Source organism: Neopsephotus bourkii, unplaced genomic scaffold (assembly GCF_033783945.1).
Source record: "Neopsephotus bourkii isolate Nb327-2 ecotype Australia unplaced genomic scaffold, CSIRO-AGI_Nbou_v1 NB_718, whole genome shotgun sequence".
Lineage (NCBI taxonomy): Eukaryota > Metazoa > Chordata > Aves > Psittaciformes > Psittacidae > Neopsephotus > Neopsephotus bourkii.
In genome coordinates, this window is record NW_026901217.1 from 2,928,060 (window position 1) to 2,955,239 (window position 27,180).

General features: G+C 41.2%; 1 long non-coding RNA gene across 1 annotated transcript; it reads left to right on the plus strand.

Moving 5' to 3' along the window:
- Positions 1–1,073: 1,073 nt before the first annotated feature.
- Positions 1,074–25,660, plus strand: LOC133212548 (uncharacterized). The gene is made up of 3 exons (XR_009725521.1): positions 1,074–1,445; positions 13,156–13,318; positions 25,004–25,660. It is a non-coding gene; the product is annotated as an uncharacterized LOC133212548 (long non-coding RNA).
- The last annotated feature ends 1,520 nt before the right edge of the window (positions 25,661–27,180 follow it).

Sequence of the window (27,180 nt, forward strand, 5' to 3'; positions counted from 1 at the left end):
GGGCAAAGATTTAAATGAAAAAGGCATTTGAAATGCCTGGAGGTAGCTGCAGTCTTTCTATTGCATCTCTTTTCTATGTTTTCTTTTTAAGAAAGAAAAGGAGAGAGAAAATAAAATTGAAGGAATATGTCTATCTACCTTCTGCCTAATACCAAATGTTTGTTACATCTTGTTATCTCTTGTTACATCCAGAGATGGCTGCTGCAAGCATAAAGCACCTTCCCAGTACGTGCAAGATGCTCACAGATTTTCCACAAACTCAGGAGAAACCTCATTTATTTTCTGCTTGTGGTTCGCAGGAGCACTTAGCTTTTTAGTGGTTGACACTATATCTATTTTTAGCATCATTTTAACAGCTGTCACTAACAGCTAAGATCTCATCTTGAACGGGGAAGGGAGATTATCTTTTTTATTTAAGAAAATCAAACTACATAATTGTCAGATTGTAAAACACAATTTGAATCTTTATCTGTGAAGAGAAAAAGCTATCTTCTCCCATTGCACCAATTCCATGTAAAAAAAAAAAAAAAAGAAAAAAAAGAAGGGGGACCTATAGTGGGTTTGATAAAATAACAAATGAGCTTTGCAAGGTTTGGAAATAATGCTGTTCAAAGGCACATTTCCAAATCCATTAAAAGCAGTCCCATTACTGCCTTCTGCAGCTGTGTCGTGATGGGGGAAACCACAAAGAGTCCAGTCGTAGTTTTCCAAGTAGGTCAAGAGGAGCAGCAGAGACACCTCTGATGGGCAGTTCTCTCCCTTCACGTTAGATTTTCTGAGAGGTTAACTCATGTCAGACAGATGACACTGAAAGCAGCAGACAGAGAAGCGTAAGCCACTCTGTAGCAGATGTCATTTCTGCTCCTAAAGATAGTGGTAAATTTGCAATGGATCATGCATTACAAAACGAGGTAACACTGAAACTCTGCAAGTGTCAAATTTTACCTCCTCCCATTCTTCATAAAGCCAGGAAATGGTATTAGGGCTGCAGGAGCAATGATGCAGTGTAAAAGCAGCCTACTGTACCGTCTTACTTAGAGGTCATGTGCCCTATTTTGAGAACTGAACCAAAGCGGATGAAGTTTTGAGTCGCTTCCAACTAAGGCAGCTGGGCATTTCCCACTTCTCTCCAGCCCAGGAAAGCAGGCAGTCACATGGCCACATATATTATTCCTTCACCTGGTATTATTCACTGTAGATTTAATTTTTATGCCATTTGGCTCATGTGGTTTTGATTATTCAAGATTTAAAGCTGATCGGGAGGAGCTGCATTTCAGGAAGACACTGGAAAAACATTGGGGATGGCAGATGAGAGTTCACTTTCCCTGTCCAACAGGTGTGAGTATTCCGAGAGGAGTCCACAGTCTCACCAGTTAAATGTGTCAGAGCTAGCTTCCTGAGCCATGCTGAAAGCCTTTAGAATCCTTCACAAGACCTGGGAAAACGTAAGTAAGCATCTTTTCTATACGGTATGCTTGTGTTCTCTGTGATTTACCCATTTAGTCTAATTTTGAACAATTTTATTTTCTAATTATAGATAAATCTTTTAGCTGAGCAACAGAACATATTCCCTTTTAACCTGGATTCTTTCTGTTCTGTCTTTTTTTTCTTTTCTTTCTTTCTTTTCTGTTTTTTAATGCTCCTTAATGGCCCATGCTATAACTGTGGTTGAACCACATCTAAGTATAGTACAATTGCATTTCTAATGTACGTTGGCATTAGCAACCTCTTGCTTGTAGAAAGCTTCAAGACATGCATTTGAAAACACAGATTTCCAACACATTTAAAATCACAGGGTTTTACTGATGATTAGCAGCAACAGTTTCATCCAGTTCAAAATGAAAACATCTCACAAAGAATTACTTGTTGTGAGTAATGGGTCTTGTTGACCATGGTATGGCAAACGAAGCACAAGGAATAACACATAGGCAGTACTTCATATTTTTCGTAGCTTTAATATTGCCATATATATTTGTTTATAGTCATCTTTTCTCTTGTTTTACTACCTGCACTATTACTTGTAAGAAAATGTAGTTTGTAAGAAATGGAACACCCAAAAAAATTGCTATCGCCACAGAATGCAGGCTTATCTCACTATTAATGAATTCCAAAGAATAAAAGGCAGTGGCAGCTAATTGTATCTTAGTATTTATCTACTGCCTACTGGCATTTTTACAGTATCAAATAGTAACTCATACCGTAATCTGATTAAAATTTTGTAGTAACCGTAATAGTACTGCACCTATGCCAAAAACCCAGACATAGAGTTTAACAGCAGTAAAAATAAGAGAGCAAATAACACCCTCCAGCACTTAATAAACATATCAAATGCAAATTGGAGGAAATTATTTAATCACTTTATAGGCTAGTTAATTTTGATGATTATTCACAGTTCTAGTCGTTATACTTAGTGCAGAACCAGTTAGTATCCAAATTGTCATAACACCAAGGTCGTAAGTAGAATTTGAAACTTGCTGTATAGAGGAATTTACCTTCCTGATTGAATGAAGGTGCAACTTTAAAGCTCCTACAACAGAAGGAGAATTCTTATGTAATTTTCCAGATTCTTCTATAATCCTGAAATCACCTGCTCTCAGATATTGTGCAATTAGAGATGGTATGATATTAACTTGCATTCATTTTAAGACTTGAAAGATCTTTGTTTTCTAAATTAAAAAAAAAATCTTTATTTCCTGGAAAAGAGAGATTGTGGATGGGCTGTCTTTGAAACATACTGTGAGGAAGAGACTGAAGAGAGCAATGCTATGAAGCTGAGTTAAGAGACTGCTCAAGAAAAGTGTTAATTTAACATGTGCCAAGACAGAAAAGGAAAAAAAAAATCTATTGATTTTTGTGGAAGTTGCACTGTTTTCCTAAATAGATGTAGTCTGTTGACTTTTTTTCTTAAATATGTAGGCTGTGGATCATATGCAGGCTGTGGTCCATCTTGAGGATCTCATTCAATGTGCCGTCTGGGCCCAAGATGGGCAGTTGATCTTGCATGACGTGGAGAGTTGGTCCTTCTCGGATGCATGTTGATTTGCATAGATCTGGTTAAGAAGGAATATATTTGCCACAAGGAATCATAGGTTAGTGTTCTGAGAAAGTGTCCTGACTTTGAAGATGATGGTCACACTAGAATTTGTCTGGCCTAGACTGAATATTTAGTACTGAAAGGTCATGCATTCCAAAGTTTTCCCATTTTATTCACTGATTCTTGGCTCACAAGCCAGGAGTGACAGAAATGTTGACACACTGGATGGATTTGTCTCTGATGGCCCAAACACATGGAAATAAACAGTGATTCACAGGTGACAGTAGATATCCTCACCAACCCGGTTGCCTGGCTATGGTTTATTCTCTTTTGGTATGAGTGTAAGTGACAGTCGCTCAGCTTGGTTTCCAAAAATGATTCTGTCTGTATCAGTGCTTGTACAATCCTGGCGCCTGCAGTATCCAAGTACCACGCAGACATATTTCTTCCAAGCTCTGGAAAGAAGAAACAGCCTTATCACCATTTTATAACCAGGGAGTGGAGAAACAAAGAGATTGCAGGATTTATCGCAGGTTCTCTAAGAAGGCTGTGACAAAGCTCGGTACTTCCCAAATCACAGTGGGATCACATCACAAGACCAGATTTCCTTTTCAGCCGTTGCCTTCCCAAGTTCGCTGCTGCATTGATTGCGTGTAGTTAAAACACATTTGGTTGTTGCCCGGGGAAGGAAAAAGCACTGTGGTCTGTTTGAATGTATTCATTATTGAAATGAGCTTAGAAAACCCATATTGTCAGGGCTTTTTACCGTATGGATTAGCAGCAGCCGCTAAAGATTGACGTTACCTTGCTTGCTTGAGCCTGGTCAGAAGAGTCACATTCCATGAATGTGCAAGAATTTCTGGCATGAATTCTTCGACATGCACATTTACATTTTGGCTTCTGTGCATGCTGTTCGTGCGCTCACCACTTTGAACTTTGGTTTTCATGAGTAATTCTGACAACAAAATTCATTCCTTCGTATATACATGGAAAGCAAACACAAAAGAGGCAGGAACATGGCCAAATGAAAGTAATTTCAATTGGTTTTTTTCCTTCTTTATTAATTTATTTTTTATTTTGTTCTCAGCTCCGGCTAGACAGTCACAGAGCAGAAATTATGTACCACTCTCAAGATTTCTAAGGGAAGATCAGCCAGGACTCAAAAGAAATCCTGTTTGCTTAACAGCCAAAGTTGGTCCATGACAGGAATGATAGATGGTTTAGCAAACAAGAATTTCTCACAGTGTGGTTCAGTTATGTCCCCGACACATGACTTAAAATTGAAAAAATGAGCCTATCAAAAACCTTCTCGCTCAACAACTGCACCGAAGCTGTTACTTACATTACTCCTAAATGTAAGACGAGGTGCTGATCTTTTTAATCTGGTTCCTTTGATTCTGTTCTAGGGAAAAGACACTGGTCACCATGATGCTAGCCCTGCAGGTGAGCTTCACTTTTCAAGCCCTGGGTTGGAGGACCCTGGGTCCTCTTTTCCATAAGAGGAACGCATAAGAATAGTGAAAGGAAGCACAGGATTGTTTAAGGAACTAGAGCTGGATTTGTGGTATTTATACTACTTTTATGTAATAGTAACAATAGTGATTGCAGCACATTTTATACTGTCAGGAGAGAAAGAGTTAGATCTTCTTTTACTGGGAATCAGAAGCAAACGAATAAATAAGCTAGGCAGTACACTCCTTCTCTGTATTTTTTATTTCAGCACTTATACTGAAGGGTGTCTAGTTCTAAGCAGGTGCTTCCTTCCTTATAAACCCATTGTGGAAAGCGAATGAATCCCAGGGACTGTCGCTCCTTGTTGATCATCAGTGGGCGTAGATGCAGTAGATGTAAAGGTCTATGACTCACTGAGCGTGCTAAGGTGAAACCAGAAGAGAGTAGATAATTGCACCATTATAAAAAGAATTATCACAGTTTGATTACAGAAAAAAAAATCTTCTAATGGTGCCGTGACTCTAGGGAACTAAAATAGGGGATGGGACCAAAAGTGACGAGTTTATGTCAAGGGATGGCAAAGTGTCACCTTTAATTGATCCATTTTAATCAAATGTGCCAAAAAGATGATTTCTAGGATTGAAGGTACAATGGGTCAAAACAGACTGAAATACTTCCCTGTGCCAGTTCTGATTAAAATAAAATGAAGACAAATCAAAGACACAAATTGACACAGGCAAAAATCTTCTGAATCCAGAGATTACTAGAATGCTTCATAAAAGAGATTGTGCACCATCCTGCCTTATGTACAAAACATATACAAAGTTCAAAATTGCCCCATCTAGTTTGATAATCTGTAAATTAAAGAGTAAGATGGAGGGATTGAAAGTAATGCAGACTGATATGAGAACTTCAGATACTCAAGGCAGTGAGAAGAAGGCATTTCCTTTCGACAGACAGTGAAGAATATTTTGGTGTCACATAACCCAGAAAACATGTATGTAAAATGCGGAAAGTATTTGGGCAATTAAGAGCAAAAAACGAATGTGGTATAAATTAATGGGTATCCGTGACCTTTAGAGAGTGCATGAAACTTGGCAGGATGGTTTTCATACCAGCGATGACATTATAAGATGACTACAATTTAGGCTGCAAAGACAAAATTAAGAAGACAATGAATGAGGGCGTGGAGGACAGTGGTATCTCATTAATGGTGGTGCAGCACAGAAGGAAACTCATCCCTCCATCCCAGCTGTATCAAAGATTTGAAGCACGCCAGCAAAAGCCTAACGTTTTCTCTTTCCTTCGGGGTCTTTGTGACAGTTCTAGTAGTGATATCTACTAAGGTGGGTACCTGGGGAGGTACAAGTCTTTGGGAAATCTGACCAACAAAATGGGGCTTTGGAGCACTCCTTCAGGAGGGCAGAGATGCTGTTTTTACAGGGAACTGAACTGAACTGAACTGAGCTGAACTGAACTGAAATCCCCATATCAGTGCCCCCATGTCAGCATTGGTATGTGGGGCTCGGCATCCTGGCTGGGAGAGCAGGGCAGTCTCCGCAGTCTTGAGCTGGTCCCTCTCCCTGTGAAGCACCTTCACCTACAGCAGGTAGAGTCAATGGTGAAATAGAGCTCTAAGCACAGGGTGGGTGAGATTTCTGCAGGATGTGACCCAGGACTTCTGCCCTAGGGAGGCAGGGAGTTGAAAACAGTAATGGTCAAAATAGAATAGAAGTGGAACTGCAGAAAGCAGGCAGCAGAAATGTTCTTCATTTCAAGCATCCCTTTGATAATTTCCTATTAGCTCAGTCTGGGTCCACAGCTTCAGGGGTATAGTTTGGAGGGAAGAGACTGGCAGGAGTTTTTGAGTATCACCTTAGGGATTGTAACACAGGGGAAATTATTCACAGCTCTCAAACTGAAAGTTTATTTCGATGAAGATGGGAAAGAATTGGTGAAGATATATCAATCCTCAGGTGAAAAGGTAACGTTATAGGGTTCACGTGAACTGACAAAGGTGTTTCTTACGAGGTGCCTTCACGGCCAACATTTGAGGTTCTCCAATACTATGTCCCAGTGACCTTGGTAAGGAATAACACATGATACTCCACAGTTGTTATGGACCAGTAGGGAGAGCAGTTCAAAGAAACCTTAGTTGGAGGTAACAGACAAGACAGTCTTTCAAAAACAAAGAGATGGCTCTCCCTTATCCTCCTTTACCTCTGCTTCCCCAGCTCCCTGCACCTCTGGAATAGCAGAAAGGAGATGGAGGCTGCAGACTTGCACTTTACAAATCTGACCCAAATCACATCTGTAAACGACAGCATATGCCTTCAAATGTGTTCAGTGGTTCTATGCAGCAGTGCCCACATAATTATGTCATTTTGGGGCTTGCTAGAATGTAATATTAAATACGATGCCAGTTATTGCTCTATGTTCCTGCTGTTTTTACTTGTTGGTTTTAAAGTTAATAATATTCTGACATAGCTTTGGTTCAGGTGAACGGATATCTTCTTTTCTAGGATAATGGGGTTCTGTAAGAAAAGCCAGATTTGTCCACAGCTAATGCCTACTAATTGAAATGAGCACCATTCAAAATGTCGCTCATCACAGGAAAAGCTTGCTCCAACAAAAACATTGATAAAGGCAATCAAAGGCATGGCAGAAGTTACTGTAAGGCAACAAAGTTTATGCATTGATCCAATTAGGGAGCCTTCTGCTCTCAGGGCAGTGAACACATCTGGAAACAAGAAGCTTCACTTTATTAGGATGATGAAATAACAAAGGGACATTTTGGGAGTGTGATACTGAACAGACTGGTAGGGTTTCAGATAGACTGGAAGTTTCAAAGTAAATCCCATCACTCTGGTGAAATAGGTTTTGGGGTGCATCATGAGGACTTTTGGCAAAAGCTCAGTATATCTGTATAAATAAAATACTAAATACTATTTTTTTCAATACTTTGAGCAGCACACCCACCAGACAAATGAGTGGCCCAGAGAATTGGGAGACACATCTTCTCTGGGTTTCCCCATCAGTATCAGTGCAAGTCAGCTGGCACTTTCTCCTGTGAGTATTCTTTTCTGAGAGGCATAAAGATAATGGTATTGTTGATATTCAGCTTTGATTTGGGAATGATATATTTCACCCTCTACCTCCAGAGCAACAAGTGGTTTACTGATCAGTACTGTAACTGGTGAGTCCTCTCAGATGGAGTGGTCCAGCCAAAAGCCATAGGTCCAGGAGGGGGGCTACAACGTTTTTAGCCGTTCCCCAAGTACCATGGGGTAAAATAGCATCTCTGGCATGGTGTGCAGCAGTTTTGTTCACCCCTTCAGGTTGCCAATGGCTCTGTGTGTTTTACTGCAGTCTAGCAGGATTTACTGAGATGCACAGGGGATTTCTGGTTAGAAAAATCTTTTGACTGGTGATGCATTTGCATCTTCTTTGTAAATCTCCCTTCATGTGAGCTTATTAAGTCTAAGAGCCTCCAACTGTTAGCCTGTTTCAGTGATGGCAGGCTTTCTTTGTGGTTTTCTGGCTTGTCTTTAGCAATATGGTGAACTGAAACGGCCATGTGTAAATATATGTATTCTTTGTGCGCAGCTGGAATATAGCTGCTACAAAAGCAAGTAAAACAAGTTAGGGTACATACATTACAGAAACACATATCAATTTATTTCACACGGCATGTTAACTCAGGAGGTACCATGTTTTTGGTCTCTCACCTGGTTTCTAGAGACAGGTTAGCTGTCTCTGCACTGCTCTTGATTATGCAATGCACACATGCAAAGTTTCTTATCTTCCTTGTAAAGATATTCTGTCAAGAGCAAGAAGAGGGAAAAAAAAGGAAGACTGCTGCCATTTGCATTGTAGGGAAGGGAATGTTTTTAAGCCAACAAGTAACACAGATGGAATAGCTGACCTGAGGTTGAATAATGCACACTGGTTCTGAAATAAAGCCCAAAGTTTCCAAAAAGAAGCCAAAAACTACACAGAAATCACCTGGGTTTTCCCACAACCCTGAAGCTGTTGTGTGTGACATAGGTGAATATGGGAATTCAGCTGGTTTGGGAGATAAATAATGACTTGTTAAGAGCTTCGGATTGCAAGAAAGAGGAATCTCACAAAATTCAAACACCAAGATCCCACTAGACTGAAAGGTATGGACCCTAATTTTTCTGTCGGTTATATGTCTGATCAGTAAGGGCACAAAACAGACATATAGATAAGCAGAAGATACACATGCAGACATGGCTAGATGCTTACTTTACTGTATATATGCATGCATTTGCAGTATATTTATGCAGACATGCAACCAAACATGGAGATAAATGTGGGTATAGAAAATCAGACCCAATGTATGTGGTTTAGATATTTTTTTTTACTTTGGTTTCAATATGCCATCAGGCATGGTAGTGCTTAACATGTCATAGCATAGATTTGCATTAGAAAAAATAGTTATTTTGATTATTATTAGTGTTTTTCTTTTCTGTAACTGACTTCAGCTTTGTTGCACATCATTCCATGTTTGGCAAAAGCTTAGTGTATCTATATAAATAAAATGCTAAATACTGTTTTTCAATACTTTAAACAATACATTTCCTCAATGTACCCTCTTTAAAAGAAGTATTTGTTTATTAGAGGGGCACTTTCAATAGCATGTGGCAGATTATTTGAATAAAACAGAGCGAGATCAATATCATGAAAGCAGGATTAAGTATCTTTAAGAAGATGCTTGCATACTAACCCTTTGTATGTGACTTCTTATTTTGAAGTAGAGAGAGAAAGAAATGAGAATCATAGAATATGATTCCCTGATTCACTTGTATTCAGGAAGGTAAAGATTGCTTGAAATATGTATGATGAAGCTGGTTTCTTCAAAAGATAAGGTAGAAGAGATTACTCACTGAGCCCAGGAAAGCAGTCTTTCTGAAGGAGACAACCAAAAGGCTGCAGGTGATGTAAACAGATTATATTTCTTGGAGATTAAAGCAAGCTTTTTGACATATGAAAGACCCTATTAAAAATTGGACTGCGCTCACTGTCATCTGTGGACAATATTGATTGCTGAGCTGTTTACTTGTGAAAGGAAGTCTTTCTAGTCAAATGATGCAGTTTTAGGAAAGAGAATGACCTCTGCAGGAGGAGGGGGCATGCAATTATAAATCATACCAAATGTGATTGAAACTCTCCCACAGGCAAGAAAGAAAAACAAATTAAAGCAAATATTGTATTAAAGGAGTTTCAGTGGATGCCTTGGAGAGCTCTGATTTTCATGTAAATGCTCATTTAGACTGAGGTTTACTGCCTCCTCAGAATAATGGAGACAAAAAGAAAAGCATGTTTAATTGGAAAGGGAGGGAATGCCAAAGAAATAGATGAATTGCAATTCACTTTCTAGATTTTTGCCTCCAGATCTAGTGGCTGTGATATCTCACTGTCTTAAATTGTACAAAGGAAAACAGTAATTGAACTTCAGTCCATATAATTCGCGAAATCTTGCCTTTTTTCCTTTATCAGGTCTTCTAGATTATTGCAGCTTTAGATAATTCCTCCATAGGTCCTTTTGCATGTCCTTGTGGGAATTGCCTAGTGATTGACAGCTTTGATCTGGAAATTGTTGCAGCTAAACTGCTACAATTCATATGGAGAGAACTGCCAAATAATTTGACAGATAGATGCCAAGAAATGACGTATGCGGATCTGTCAGCCAAACTTTTTTAGAGGAGCCATCCTTTGAGTTTTGCTGCATGGGTATGTTGAATACTGGTGGCTGCAAAGAGCTGAGAGCACCCATGCTCTGCAAAAGTGGAGTGCTGGGATAGGTGACAGCTGCTGTCAGTAAATCCCAACAAAATGATCATCAGAAATCAGAAATCAAGGATTTTGTGGTCATGGCAGGAGCTCACAGGCAAATAGTTTCATGCCTGAAAGAGTGTGAAATTGATGTAAAATGTTTTCTGAAACAAGATTTTTAATAAGAGACCCAAAAGTAAATAAGATAATTTTAACTAAGCTCAGGATGAGCCTAAGAGAACTCAAACGTATTGTAGTTATGCTTTTTTTCCCCCTTTTTTCATTTGCAACAAAAATTACTCCAGAAGTTGCAGTATTAAGATTTAACCCAACAGTAAGAATCGACACGATTTTAAATGTCGTTGTATCACGTAGGCTATCAGGCAACTGAAGCAACACACGTTCAAACCTGAGTAAATATATTTTATTTGCATTCATGCTAATGCCTTGAAACTAAAGTTAACCTCCCTTGTGCTAAAATCAGGGCAGGTGCAAGGCCATTTCCTTCATCTACCAAATTGAGATGCCAACTGTGTAGCCTGAACTATTTCATTCTTAAACCTCTCCTTGTATTTGTCTATGTGCATGGGGATTTAGCACAGTGGGATATTGAAAATCTCATCAAGTTCAACAGAATAAACCTTAAAAAGAGCTTTCATCATTAAGTGTTTTCATACTCTATAATGTACAAAGTTATGTGACCATATTTTAAGGAGGCTTTAACTAGGAAAAAAACGTCCTAATGCCTAAAGCTGGCAATGTGCTAATTAAGATACACAGAAGAAAAGTTAAGCAAGTAACTTTAAAGAGGGAGGGAAGCAAGGATGCCATGCCATGCAGAAATACATGACGATTCAGCCACTGAGCCCAATCACTGGGGAGGAGAAATGCATAAACAGGAAGAGGCAGTAAAGAAGTCATTTAATTGTGGGCTAGAGAGGAAAAGTACCTCCCATGAGATTTATTCTGGATGGCTGAATGTGTGTGCTTATGGGAGCAGGGGAGATGTCACTAGAAGCTCTTTAGTTCATGCCTGTGCTGGAGTAAGTTAGAGCACTAGTCAGCCCAAATGGTGAGACGATGAAGCAGTGGGGGAAACTAAACATATTCATCAACATTTTAATAATATTTCCTGCCATTTTGTTCTTCTCATAATTTTTGTAACTACCTTTCTATCTTGACAAATTCCTTCTTTAAACCAGCCCGTGACAGACTTTTCTCAGATGTCCAATTGAAAGTGAAGATATACTAGAAAGTCTGGAGCTCAGGGAGACTCAGTTGAGCATTGCACTGCAGAGCTGGTTCTTATTCTGGCTCTGCCAAGGAGTCCCATTAAGACATTGTGAAGTTGCTGAAACCAGTTTTTTTCACAGGTTATTCCTAGTTTTTCATTCCTTATTTTACAGACACTTGACCATGGCTTCTGGTTTTCAGGTGTATGATCAGCTATGTAACCCATGAGCTCTGAATGCCTGAAACATTATGTAGTGGTAAATGCTCTGAGAAAAACAAATACATGACTCAGAGCAGACACCAAGAATAGTAGAACCTTTGGACCTACATCTCCCCAGATTTTAGATTGCCATTTTAAAGTGTCTTTAATAGTACCACCTCGTTTAACAGCATGTTGTGTAAATGAAGTCATGGATGCTTCTAAAGCATCAGGTCTGGTAGTGATGATCACCTTGTCTTTTCTAACTTGTTCTGTCTTTGTGCTCTCTCTCTGTCAGTGTTGGCCTCTTGCTCTCTCCCTGTTTGGCTGGTCCAAGCCTGATACTAAGGTCACAGTTGCTGGCATGGGCTCCTTGCTCCTTTCTCTGTACCTCCTATTTTCCCTTTCCAGACTCCCCATCCATGGCTTGTTTATTCTGGTTCCTTCAGCAGCAGTCCCTGGGTTCCTGTCCCATAGTCAACCCTTCCTGTGCCCCAGCCACTGCCCACCTGTTTTCCATCCCTGGCACATAGTGTCATACTCCACTTGGTGTTCCTGTTCTGCAGCAAACATAGTGCAAGTGACAGCAACCCTCTGGCTGCTAGTTTGACCATACTTTCATCCCTTTGGCAGCAAGGACTGGTGTGTAGGTCAGCACGTGCCTTACTCGTGCCTGAGTCCTGTCCTGGCACACAGCTGAAGTTTGCTCTCCAAAAAAAGTGGAGAGAGGTTCAGACATGCTCCATGGGCCTGGCATTCTCAGACAGTACTCCTTAAAGGCTAGCAGGTCCACACTGAGTGGATTCAATCACAGTTTTTGTAAGACTCATCCTTTAACCAAATGTGGGTGGACCTCCAGAGAAACTGCACAGAGAAGCTGTTCTTTGGCACAGCTTCTTGTTCTTGCTCCAGAGTTATGGGAGGGCACTAATTTTATCAGCAGAAGGCTTGTTCCTGAGTCTGCTCCTTAGAAGCTCTTGAGCTAATTCCACTGAAATTTGTGTTTTAAATCAAAACCAAAGAAATAAATTCACCCAGTATGGAAATGTTTTGTAGTGTTTGGAAATGCTATGCAGAACTGGAAGTGGGCTCTTTAAGGTGGTTGGCAGCCTTACTAATATGCAAAACTACTGCCTGTGCTGATGCTAGCAGTGCAGGTAGGAGTCACATACCTAAATGCAACCCAAACTGGGGGTGTTATAGATATAAGCTGAACAAAGAGCTGCATTTTGTCATTTGGAGCTTTGGAAAGTTTGGGAAATAAGCAAAATTTACTTACATGGGATCCTGAGGTGCTGACAAAACTTTAAAGTTAGTCCTGCCTTGAGAAGGAGGCTGGGCTAGATCAGCTCCCAGAGTCCCTTCCAATCACAATTTTTTTCTATCAGTTATATTTTCAGCATATAAACTTCCAAGTGTTTTATTTTCTTGCTTTCAGGATGGTTCTGTTTCCTAATAATGGACTGCTACTGCCTGTTCAGAAAGTTGTCTTTGAAGACCAGCTGTGACACGCATTTTTAATTGATTGACCTTGGCTAAGAGGATTGAGAAACTTAAGGAAAGAAAAACATTCTCCTGTCACCTGCAAAACCTTACTATACGTAAGTATGGTTATTTGTGGACTATGTTTGACACCAAATTGTTTAACCGTGCTGTGCATTCTTCCCATGATTTAAACTGCTCTGTATGAAGAGTGAATACCTCACGATTCTAGTGAAAAAAGCAATCACAATAGTAATATCCTGCCATTTCTAAAAATTACAGAGTTAATCCTAATAAATAACAGGCTTGGGCTCAAAGCAATAAACATGCCAGTATATGGAAATCGTATTTTTTATAGATATAAAAGTAAACTGTGATTTAGTGTTTCATACCTTCACTGTATAACATCCTACCAGCAGTCATCCACGATAAACAATTACATTATTTCAAATTGCATGCAATATTTAGTGTTGAGGAAGCAATGTATTTAAGAATAGTCAGGCTGAAAATCTGTTCACAACAAAGATTTTTCAAGTATCTCTATTCCTCACATATACAAATATGTATTTGTTTCAAGTTTAGAAGCACTTAGCTGCTAAAGAAGTCAAGTACTAACATGCCCTCAGCTCTGCCAGCAAAATACTAGCAAAATGGAGGCTATAGGTGTGTTGTGACTCTCTCATAAGGAGTGTATGGAAATGTAAGAGAATGCAGACTGTAACTGTCTGCTGCAAATCTCTGAATACACCCTGAAAAACTAAAGCACGCAAAAAATGTCTGGTTGCCAGTACAACTGGTTGCACAACATTGACTCCCCTTTGGCCTTGCAGACCTCAGATCTGTTGACCTGGACAATCTCTTTTAGTCTGAGTAGAGAAGTTATGAAAAGCACTTTCCAGTAAAAGCCTGAGACTAAGGAGGGGTTTGCTTAGCGCACTTCTTTATGTTTTTTAAAGCATGTGTCTGTGCGCTCAGAAAGTCCTGAAAAAAATTTTACTGAATAATCTTTTGGGAACATATGAATATCTGGACAAAGGGTCTTTCCACAGCATTCAAAATTGATCCTAGAAGAGAGTCATAGACTAGAATCATAGAATAGTTTGGGTTGTAAGGGACCTTCAAAAGGTATCTAGTCCAATCCCCCTGATACCAAGCATCTAACCCCAAACCAGCCAGATGTTACAAAGCTTTCCTGATTTGCCCAGTGACGAACATACTCATTTTCTTCCTGCCTGCTTCTGCACATTTCAGGCAGGGAGGTATGGTGCAATAGACTGTACCACAGAATTAGTACTTCCAGGGCAGAATCAGTGACAACAAAATGTACATGGTATTTCCTAAATATGTTCCTAGTCAAGCTGTAATGAGGCTTCTTAGTGAGCAACAATTAGGTCTGATTGTGTTGGGAATCAGAGCAGATAAGTTATTAGGGAGGCAGTTATATTAGGGGAATCAAATGATCTTTTTTTTTTTAATCACAATACTCTCTTTTCCTGGGCAGCATTTTTTCTTTCTCTTCATACATAGTGGATAAAGAAGCGACATGGTTTCCTGTGTGCTCATAAAGATATACTATGGGGTAATAAACCTGAAAAATATTCATTTCCATTTGTTATAATAATTGTAATAAATCTGCAAGGCATAGATGAAAGCAGTTGTACTAGCCTTACATCTCACAGAAGATAAAAAAGCTTCTAGAAAGGACAGAATGGAGTGTTTATTGTGCCTTCTTAATTTTAAGTACATTTAAAAGAATTGCCATTTCCTTCTGTTGCCTCATTTACAAGCACCAAGTTAGGTGGTAATTATAAGATAATTCAGTAACACTCTAAAATAATGATTCAGCTAATTAATGCTGAATTACAGAGGCGGTCCTACACAGATACTTATAACACCCCCATTAACACTGACAGAGTTCATCATGATTATTCAAGCAAGCACTAAAGGAACTGAATGTGATTAGGCCAGTTCTTGAAAATGTCTACTTTTTTTTTTTTTTTTTAATTAAACTGTGGCCTTTTATAGATTTCTCTGTGGTGCAGGTGTCTTAGGGAGGAAATGGGGTGTAGGAGCCTTCCTCCTACATGCAGCAGTCACCATGCATGGTTGTCATGAGGTCTCTAGAGCCTAAATTGAGATACCACACTGGCCACTGAAATCATGACCACAAAAGGGTGCAGTCATTTGTTTAGGAGCTGTGGACAGGGGCATGTTACTAACTACCATATCTTTGAGTTTAGCTTATGCTAATGTAGGGCAGAGGACAGGTAGGGTTTCTTGCTCAAGGTCCGCCAAGAGGGTTTGTTGCCACAGCATCTAGGGGCCAGCATCCTTCTTTTTTGTTTTTCCCATTTCCTCTGGAAAGTTAAGTTATTCTGGATTAGTCTTGTGTTTGCTGGAGCTTTGTATTTTGCAAGTGCTGTCACATTCATCTGTGCTGCATTTGTGCCTTGTTGTGTTAAATAGAGAAGGGGCAATACGAAGGCTTTTAAAATAAACTCCACATTTATGTACTTATTTATTTATTTTAGAATGTGCAAGAAGATTACAAAAAGAATAGGTTTAGTTGTTTTATTTACACAGAGAGACACACAGGTCAGGGTGCCGTTAACATATCATGAGAATTTCAAGACAGCATGTTCAGTTGTCCAAAAAAACTTTGTTGTCTTCACTACCTGCAAGCTAATGTCATTGTTTTGAATGAAGTACAACTCATTGGTGACAGAGATGACTCTGGTAATTACATGAATCTACCCATTTGTGCTAGCTGCCTGGACATCACAACCCCATGTGCTCTCTTACACAGGCAATATTTACAAGACTTTTATAAAGTCACAGCATTTTTCTTCCATAAGGATCTGCACACCCAAATGTTAAATACGTGCTTGAGAAGAAAGAAGTTAGAAATTGTATATAATATACTACAGAGCCACTGGGAAATTTAATAGAGACTCATCCAATTAAGGGGCCTTGGCACATACTTTTTGCCCCAGACTTGTGATTTTTATTTCTAAGTGGGAGTTCTGCAGAGGCTAATGTGTGAAAAATCCCATGGTGAAGCACACAGGGCCCTCTGCATCACTGCCGTGCTCAACCCTGGCTTCCGCTCCGGGTGGTGAAGAGCAGGCTCTTAACGGAGGCAGGCCAGAAGCAGCACAGCATGAGATGGCAGTGGAGCTGCTTCAGCCTCATGGTTCTGGCTGCGAGATGGGAATAGTCTGGCGATGGTCCTTGCATCCCCACAGGGGGCAATGGGTGATGGATCTGTGTGCTGGCACTGTGTCTGCAGCCCAATGATCTCCAGCTGTCATAGATGGCAGCCGGCTGTGTTATAGCTGGTTCAAAGCTGGGCTTTATGGTTTCTTTGGGTTACCAAACCCCTTTTCATTCTGGCCAGAAGAACTTAAAATATGCAATACTATGGATACAGAGGCAAATTGAGACTTGGCAAAACAGCATCGCTTTCACTTATGTAAGGGCTGAATCTGCCTCCCAGTGTTTTAGTGGCCAGTTACTTTCCCTCTCTTCAGTGTAAAAGTTTTGCTTTTGCTGTCCCAGGCAGCTAGAAATACCTCTAAAGCACATTCATCCAAGCCCTTCAGAATCAGTAAGAGTTGGAATGGGTTCAGTTGGGAAATGGTGGGATTACAATCAGGGTACGGAACTCAGAGGACTGAGGCTCTGCTTCTGACTGTGCTGCAGACTGTGAAGGAATAAGCTAATTTTTCAACTCTCTCACTTGTCTATCTGTAAAAAGAGATGGTAATCTTTTATTCATCTTTTTTACCTATTCAGACTAGAATATATACTGAAATACAAGCAATGATAACAGAATATTAAGCAAATGGGCCTGGGAGGGTAGAAGAGACAGAGGTGGATAGACAGAATCAAAACAAGTATCATGAGAAAGAGAGTAGAAATCACAATTGCAGTTGGCTCAGTGAAAATCCCTGCTTAGAAACACAGCTGAGGGCAGGTTTTGGGTAGCTCTTTTTTTTTCCCCTTGCCTGCCAAAGTGCAGGGAGAGTGGGGAGGAGCCGACTCCTTTCCAAGAGCTGGAAGTACAGTGCTTCTGTGGGCTGTTGGTGGGAGATGCTTTGCTAAAGGGGAAAAGAGTGGGCGCACATAGGGTAGTCCTAGTGTGACACCCAAATATCCAAGGTGGCGGAAGTCTTAGAAATGCCTCTGGAAATTCACCGAGTGCTTACTAATTGCCCAAGAAAGGGATAAATTTATTCCCTGATGAATGAACTGTGGTCAGCCAAGGAAGAATTTCAGAGATCATATATCTGTTATAGAGACTAGTGAAAGAGTGGAAGAAATGGGCCAATCTGGCCCATGTAAAGATAAACAGTGATTAGAGAAAGGAAACAATCCAAGGAACAAGCTGCATTTGGCAAGAGTACATCAACACTATGTTTTCCAACCCTGCAAGTGTACAGCCCCTAGGCAAGACCAATTCCAGTGGAAAGCTTCAGCCAACAAACTGCAAACACTTGAAAAAACTGATGATAGGCTCTTTGGGAGCCTCTCTGGGAGGAAGATTCTTGTCTGGCAAAGTGACTTGCATACTTCTGGCACTAAACAAACCATGTCTAACTATGGTGCTTTGTGGTCACCCATTGCCTCACTATTTTTGTGCCTCCCTGCCTTAACCCACTCTACATGCACAGTGCCTGTGGTGGAGAAGGCAGCTCTCCCCAGCTTGCCGACAGAAGACAGAGACTTAAATTTGGACTTGAGGAAGGATTCTTGATGAAATCCAGAATCATGAACCAAAGCCCTCTCTTGGCATCAGTCACACAAGTTAGGACTGCCTAGCATCGCTGCTGCAGCAAGGCTTGAGCGTGATTTTGGGACTCCAGCAGCAACCCGCACCACAGAAGTGGCACCCCATCTCCCCAGTGCTCCCAGATCAGCAGCCACTGCTTCCCACAGTCACACTGGCTGCCCCCAGTGGACACTGCAGGCAGAAGCCACCTTTGCTTGTCTTGCAGCACACCTCTGCCACCAGCCACGCTGGCCAAGCAGCCTCCCTCTGCCTTCCCCGAGCAGCTATGCAGGCATGAGTCCCAACTGCTGCTCCCCACGTTGAGGTCAGATCTTTCCTTTTGGCTGGGGAAGAAAGCCAGTCTCTTTGGGTGTCCCTCCTCCTTAATGAGGAAGGCTTGAGCATCCCGTGATTTATGGGGCTGGGATCTCCAGCCTTGGCTGGCCAGCTGGCTGCAGTGCTGCAGCAAGCTCTGGGGGAGGTTTTACGCCCCAGGGCCATTTGTGAAGCAACGTAGTGCACAGACAAAGATGTCCAATGTCAGTGAGGTTGTTTCTGAAGCCTGGTGTTTATGTCATTCCTGAATGGGAAGGAAACCCTAATTTCCCTTGATGTCTTTTCTCGGAGAACTTTTTAAACGTGAAATGTATGTAATTGGGCTGTCAGGGGAGCCAGTGCAAAGCTTGTGCGAGATTTAGGAGTGAGATATCAGCATGACCGAAAGATCAGTCGTGTGATTGTGCAGAAATAGCATTTAAAGGACAATGAGGCAGGGATATGGGGATACAGATATTTGAGATAGTCCTGCTCTGTGGTCCTGTGGGGCAGTGAATGATTTGCCCAAGATTTCACAGGAAGTCTGTGATTGATTAGGTAACTTACTAGGTTTGAGGCTGCCTTACTGGTACCTCCCAAATGATAATATTTTTGTCATGTTATCAGCCATACACCACTTATGTTTGCTGTGAATGTAACATGATTTCTATCTTTGGATATACATATGCAAAAAAATTGAAACCTGACAAAACTCATCAGTCCTGTTCCCAGTGCAGAAAGGTGATGTGACCTTCCGGGACCACACATGTCAGCAGAGAGACAGAAGCAGGCAAAGCACAACGTGGGAGCAATGTGATACCATCATATCTATGAAACAAGACCTCCCCATCAGGCAGCTTTCTCTCTTCCCATTGTGGATTAAGGTGTTTCTTTCCTGTCTATGTGAGGTTCCCATTGTAGGCCAACCTTTTTGATGAACAGCTCATGCTGCTGTTGAGCCAGGGCTGGGCCCTCACTGCCTGTGTTTGAAAACCATTAAATTTGTGACCATCGTATCGAATTGACCGTTGTATGGATCCTGAACACCTCCTTAGACCAACACTCAGATCTGACTGGCACTGCCTGCTTCTGTCATGTTTAAAGATCTTGTGCCTCTATGCTGTTTGGTGCTTTTTATAGGTTCACTGGGAACTCTAAAGCGGTCACTTGCATCTCACTGTGATTTACCCTGTTTTCTGCTGTGCAAAACTGTTTGTCAGTGGAGCTGCGCTTTCAGGAGGATGTTTGCACAGAAATATAATGAGGCTTGGCTAGTCCTCGGGAGTGGGAGCGATTTTGAATGGCTGCTGACCTCGCGGGGAATCTGGGCTGCGCTCAGGCAGAAACCACTGAGCTGGAAACAAAAACCTGGAGAAACTAAAGCAGGCTCTCCATCTTCTGCTCTGAGTTAGTAAAGGGGTAGTTTATTCAAAAGTCTGCAGCAAACAGAAGAAGATACATTCATAGCTTGTTTTTTTTACATTATTTTTAACAGTAATACAACTTTTTTTACATGGGTCTGTGCTTTTTGGTGTGTTCATGTAAACTGTTCACTTCCAAATTAGTTGGCCCTCTCTTTGATTCTGTCCTGATGAGTAACTTCGAGCTTGCTCTTTCTCCTGGATGTGGACCTGTGGGTTAGGTCCCTGCACAGGCTCTGCAAAGTAGGGGGATGCTTTTACATTCTTGAAACTACAGAGAAAAAGATGTATTTGTTTTATAGTCAGGTTTATTATCTCCCATTCTGTAAACAGCTCTATAGTGGTTACTTTCTGATTTCCACTGTTGCACAATGCATACAAATACAGGAAATATATATGCAAGGGCTGTGTTTGAATAAGAAGCAGGACAAAACTATGTTTTTTGTCCAATAGCACTTTTTTCTGGCCCTTTAAGAATCCACTATCCTGTGGTAATAAATCACATTTTGCACTACAAAGATACAGAGGCTTGAACAAAAAGGCTATGTGTTACAGAACTGTTCCTCACAGGGTTGCTCTGCCCTCTTTCCAACATTTTCTCTCCTGTAGAAAATGGAAGGTTTGCTTATACTTAAAATAAAAAAATAAAAAGAGGAGAGTCGCCCTTGGCCAGAGATCAGTCATGGAAAATTTCAGCCCCATCAGAGAACGTTTTGGAAGCATATGAGGCTGTAAGCAGATGATCTGATCCTGATGCCACTTAGCTCACAGCTGTTTTACTCCTCTTTAACAGCAGTGACTGCCATGGATTTACCCATGATTTGCTGGTATAAGCTGGGATCAGAATTGGGCTGTGGGTTATAACTGTGTCTGCTCAGAAGCCTCTGCACTAGCAGTTCCTAATGGCAAAAGAGACAGTGAAAGATGCTGTTAGAGTCCTTGTTCTCCTGAGTAGTGGTAGTGAATGTGACTATTTGTATGCTTAAGGCTGCAAGACCAAAACCTGCCTAGCTGTGCTATGAATAGTGAGAGGTGAACCTGAAAAGATAAAGTGCTTTAATCACATGGAAATCTTAACTTTCAGGTGTTTATCTTGACCAGGTGTATTTGGCCCACCATTGGCATTTTGGTTTGGTATCTTAGCACTTCAGTCACTCAGCTGAATCACTATGAAGGGCAAATATCAGTTAGAATAATATTAAGCTGCTCTGCCTAAAACATCCATCTCTTCTTACAAGATTTTTACAAAGATTGAAGGCTCTTGCAGAAGTCGGTGTTTGGAGTACACTGATCATTGGGATAACTGTGTTCAATTTACCAACACTCCTAAGACCACCTTTGGTTGGTTGGCTCTGCATGGCTGTGCCTGTGCTGGTTTTGCAGGTAGCAGTGTCCTGTGCCTCTCTGCCAGTAGATGCAGTTTTCTCTCCTGCCCAGAACAGCATGGAGAGCTGTTTGTGCAAGAAGAGAGGCACAACTGCCTGTCTCTTGTGGGAGAGATTAGACTGTCATGATCTTATTCTCTGGGAGCAAAGAAGATAAATAGTTTGGTGAAGCTGATTTAATTTTTTTTTAATAATCATATATCCTCTTCAACCTCTAACAATACAGCTGTGCTTATTTTAAATTACTTGCAGTACAGCATTGAAAATGACATCTCTGGTTGTGTATCTACTTCTCATGAGTACTCTGAGGAAAAAGGGTCTTTAAGATTGCTGCTCCAATACTTGTTTTACTTTCCCCTGCACATCTGCTAGAGCAGCTGTTGGAGACAGGACATTGGGTGAGACATAGCTTTGGTGTCACCTGCTAAAATTGTATGCCTCAGTTTTTGTATGTGCAGTGCCTACCACTGATGTCCAACATCACCTGGCCCTCTTCTCAGTCAACCTGTGCTATACAGTACTTTCATGTTATTTGAACTACAAAATTAAGTTCTAGTCTAGTATTTCATATACTCTGAAAAGTACTCCCTGTCAACAACTCAAGGGCACTTGTGCTGCAATTTGGGCCAATGCTGGCTCCACCTGTTGCTTTCCCCCATTAGTTATGTAGATGCAAGCAGACTTTGAGACACCTCCTTCTGTTATAAATAAAACTTGGGATGAAAGGCTACTGTGTAACTGTAGAACATTCAATTTATACCACTCCAGGACTTGGGGAGCCGAATTGGACAGCTTTATGGGTGACTTCCAGCCTGCAGAAGATGTTACTTTTATCATGCCATTAAATAGGGCTGAATATGTTTGATAAAAACATGGGAAAAAAGTTGCTGGTAACTAAGGAACCAGGACTACTTACTTAGTGTCCCTAGTCACGAATTATACTCAGTGTTTCTTAAAAAAATATCCTGACATCAGGAGATGTTTATTTTATTATTAATTTTGCCAATGTCCTACTCAAGTGGGTGTTAGATCTGATTTTTGGTCATCAAAATAAACACCAAAGTCAACAGAATAATGCAGGCCATGATGAAAAGGTAGAAATTCTTAAGATTTTGTAGCGAATAGATGTTGTCTAAAAGTATTAATAATCTTAAATTCTTAAATCATTAGCAACAAATCCCTTAGCTCTATCAGAGTTGTCAGGATTCTACTGGTTGTGAAAAACTGCACGTCACTAGCTGTTGCTGGTGGAATAAATCTTGGTAATTGCTGTACAGATGTCATATGTAACAAACATTTAGTGACATGTCAAAGAAGGCATTTTTTCTTGGTCTTTTCCCATGAAATCCCTTCAAAGAGTCATCCCTGGATCTTGCAGATTTTGATCCTGGAAAGTCTCAGGGAGACAACTTCATTTACAAGGCTGGGTTCGGAGTGTATGCAGATCCCTGCAGATTCATCAAGAGTCAAGGAGTAGAACTTCTTTTCAATGACATCCTGGGGCCAGGACTTCCATCCGTTAATTATGTGAAAGAGGACTTCCTTTAGTCAAAGCTGCCAATTTTTAATGTAATTGAATGTCACCTTATCCTCATATGACTAGGGAAGAAAAGCAGAATCTCTTGCTCAACATCTATTTGTTTTATGACCTTACATATTTTTGTATCATTCAGGGCCTTGTGTGTCCAATAAAAGTAGGCAAAGGCTGTATTTACCAGAATTTGAGCTAGAGGTACCAGGAACTAAATTTGTCTTCTGCTTTTTTGGCTGATGGAAAACCTGAAAGCTGAATAGTTGCAACTGGTGCTCTCTCAGATAAAGGACAGGGTCTCATGTATAGGAGGTGCTGTGGCTCTCTAGGTCTGGCTGCTGGTGATCATCAAGCAAGAGACCCTTTTTCTGCAGCATCTTTTAGCTTTTTCTGTGCTGGTCAGACTTATCCCTACAAATCAGTGAATCAGGACCATCTTTATTAGTAATATTCAGTGTATAACTTTTTTGCTCAAGGATTTGAAAAACCTTTGTAAAAATAAGAAAAATGGCCTGAGCAATCTTGATCCACTATTTTCTTCTTTCTTTTGTGAAATAAAATGAGTGAAAATAAATATTAGGAAGTACGCAAAATAAGCTTACATTTGTAAATAAGCATGAAGAAAATGTGTTGCTTTAGGCCAGTTTTATAAAGCTGAATGTGACAGTTTCAATTCAGTAAATATCACAGTATCACAGTAGGTTAGAGATTGGAAGGGACCTCAAAAGATCATCTAGTCCAATCCCCCTGCCGGAGCAGGAACACCTAAATAAGGTTACACAGGAACGTGTCCAGGCGGGTCTTGAATGTCTCCAAAGAAGGAGATTCCACAACCTCCCTGGGCAGCCTGTTCCAGTGTTCCGTCACCCTCACTGAGAAGAAGTTTCTTCTCAGGTTTAAGTGGAACCTCTTGTGCTCCAATTTGTACCCATTACCCCTTGTCCTTTCATTGTTTGCCACTGAGAAGAGCCTGGCTCCATCCTCGTGACACTCCCCCTTTTTATATTTTTATAACACTAATAAGGTCACCCCTCAATCTCCTCTTCTCCAAACTATAGAGACCCAGCTCCCTCAGTCTTTCCTCATAAGGGAGATGCTCCACTCCCTTAATCATCTTAGTTGCCCTGCGCTGGACTCTCTCCAGCAGGTCCCTGTCCTTTTTAAACTGAGGGGCCCAGAACTGGACACAATATTCCAGATGAGGTCTCACCAGGGCAGAGTAGAGGGGAAGGAGGACCTCTCTCGACCTACTAACCACCCCCCTTCTAATGCAACCCAGGATGCCATTGGCCTTCTTGGCCACAAGGGCACAGTGTCGGCTCATGGTCACCCTGTCGTCCACCAGGACCCCCAGGTCCCTCTCCCCTACACTGCTCTCTAACAGGTCGTTCCCCAGCCTATACTGGAACCTGGGGTTGTTCCTGCCCAAATGCAGGACTCTACACTTTCCCTTGTTATATTTCATCAAGTTATTCCCCGCCCAGCTCTCCAGCCTGTCCAGGTCCCTCTGGATGGCAGCACAGCCTTCTGGCGTGTCGGCCACCCCTCCCAGCTTAGTGTCATCAGCAAACTTGCTGATAGTACACTCAATTCCCTCATCTAAATCGTTGATGAATATATTAAATAATACTGGTCCCAGTACCGACCCTTGAGGCACTCCACTAGATACAGGCCTCCAACTAGACTCCGCCCCATAGACCACAACTCTCTGGCTTCTCTCCTTCAGCCAGTTCACAGCCCACCTCACTACCCGATCATCCAGACCACACTTCCTCAATTTAGCCGCAAGGATGCTGTGGGAGACCGTGTCAAACGCTTTGCTGAAGTCGAGGTAGACCACATCCACCGCTCTGCCATCATCCATCCACCGTGTTATTTCCTCATAAAAGGCTACAAGATTGGTCAAGCACGACTTCCCCTTGGTGAAGCCATGTTGACTGCCCCTCATAACCCTCTTATCCTTGATATGCCTTAAGATGGCACCAAGGATAAGGTGTTCCATCACTTTCCCAGGAACGGAGGTGAGGCTAACCGGTCTATAGTTACCCGGGTCCTCCTTCTTGCCCTTTTTGAAGACAGGAGTGACATTTGCTTTCCTCCAGTCCTCAGGCACCTCTCCCGTTTCCCAAGACTTGGTAAAGATGATGGAGAGCGGTCTAGCAATGACCTCAGCCATTTGATATTGATAAGCAGACAGAAAACCCCTTTCTTTCAAAACTTGGGCACTGAATCCAGGTGTCACCTTTTTCATGGTAGATGGACAGTTAAATATATTTCAACATAATCTTATAGAGGAATTTGACTACAGATAGGATGAGTAGAACTCCTCAAGTTGCCTTATGAATTCTACTTTTTGATTTTAGAATAAATCTGTCGTAAAGGATGATGAACTGCCAGTCACACAGGAAAAGAAAATCAGACAGACATTTCTTTTCTGGAAAGATTAAACTCTCTAGAGGCTGGTAAAAACAAAGAAAATCAAGTACATCATCTTTCATATTCACATCAACCCATCTATTGTGGAAAACATCAGAAATCAGCGTTTTCTCATTCAGCTGAAATATTATTTCTGTGCTATTTCTAGACTGAAGAGACAGATACCGACGAAGTGAACACATTTAATAATTACCCAAAGGAAAGACACTGAAGAATCCAAAGCGCAGTCGTGCTCTATATCAGCCAATGCTGCTGCATCCAGAGATGGCTGCTGGGAAGAGCAAATGCTGGTTCCTGGGAGTCACAGAGCTATGACATTTCACCAGTAGCTGTCTCCTTGTCTCTCTCAAGTGATTTTGTATGTTTGTGTGCGGTATTTTTTCCTGCTTCTTTTGTGACAAAGTGAGTATGGAGAAGGACTAGACACAGATGTCCAGGAGCTGAGTGGAAGGAGGTCAACTTGTGTTGCTCCCATGCCATTTAACAAAAAACATAACAACCATCAGGTAAACACAGGTGACAGAGGGGGTAGATTGCTTGTGCTGACAGGCAGGTGGTAACTGCCCATGTGTGATCATGTGGTCTGAAGGCTTTCCCAGAACAAGCTTTGCTTTGGTGGGCCACAGGCCCTTTTCTACAGTGGTGCACGTACTCTGTGACTCCTATTGAAAGCAGCATGCACATTTGAAATTAGGTGCAAAATGCTTCCGCTTAGTCATTCGATCTTTACCAGTACCCAGTGATGATTTAACTGCTCCTGAGTAAACACTAATACTTCAAAGAATGCTTGTGCTAATTTGGTCTTGGAAATCCGAAGACAGGTAAGATGCATGACCTCTGCTGAGGCGTCTTTTGATGTCCTACATTAATACTAGGTTTGATGGTTGTTCGTTTTTCTGTCCCAGAGGAGGTCCTCAGCAATGTCTTATTCTGCTTGCCCACTGGCTCAGTTTCTTACTTGGCTGATGGTTGTGAAGTGTTATACATTAGAGAGCAAAGCAGAGCCACTTTTTGTAATGCTATGAACGAGACAGAGTAAGGTGTAGAAGAGAAATCAGTTATATATTCATAGGTATATATATCACAGTTGTGCTTGAAATGTGAACATATCTTTCAAGAAGTTTAAGTTAATATTATTAAGATGACCCTCCTACGTCTCTTCTTCGTGCATCTACATTTACTGATGGTGTACTGGTGGTGCATGTACTTATAGTGCAAAGTATGTAGTTATACCTTGAATATAACTTCATGATCCATGAATCTTAGACTTGTGGGTCACTTGTAGACATCAATGGTGGTATCTCAGTGAGCTTTCTAGCTTTTTATGTGATTAGCATATAGTGAAATACTGTTTGGAAATTGTGCAAAGATTTTTCTTTGCAGCGTGACAGCTGGTTACCAGGCACAGCATAACCACTGCAACTCGCCCATCTCATGCATATATGATGAATCATTTTCTATTTTTTCTGTTAATGACTCAGCAACTCAAGAAGTGGGAGTGACCACTTGCTGCATTTTTGAGCTGCTAAATGGCATCTGGCAAGAGCCACTCTTGTGCAACTTTTTTGGCTAAAGTGGGCTTGCTTGATGTATGGGAGTCAGAAGGGCAGTTGGATGGCCCAGAGGCATGCCTCATCAGTGCAGCCACATAGGAAGTGTTATTTGCGTACTGATAGGAGTGTGATGTGGACTGACAATAAAGATGACTGCAAACACAGTGATTATATTCTGTTGCAAGACCCTGTGCAAGTGTTTGATTATGGCTGTTGTGTTCGTTTGACACCTCTTTTGTGGCCATTTTCCTGTACGAAGGATAAAATTGTGTAGCCTGTGCTACACTCATAGTTTGTTACAGCTTGCTACAGAAGACACTGAAGTACCACAGGAAACTGGCATGTATTTTTATCATCAGAACTGTTCATCCTTCAGCTTTCCAGTTTCTGCCTATCTGAATAATATATATTCTTCCTGTGCAAGCTCTGTCCCTTTTTCCTTTGAAGGTAAATGTCTGTGTGGGTGAGCTGGTGATTGATCATTTAATGCACTCTCAGCCAGAATGAAGTGGGCAGATCTTTGTGCAGTGTTCCACACCAAGAGCTGCAAGAACACCTCAACTTTTCAG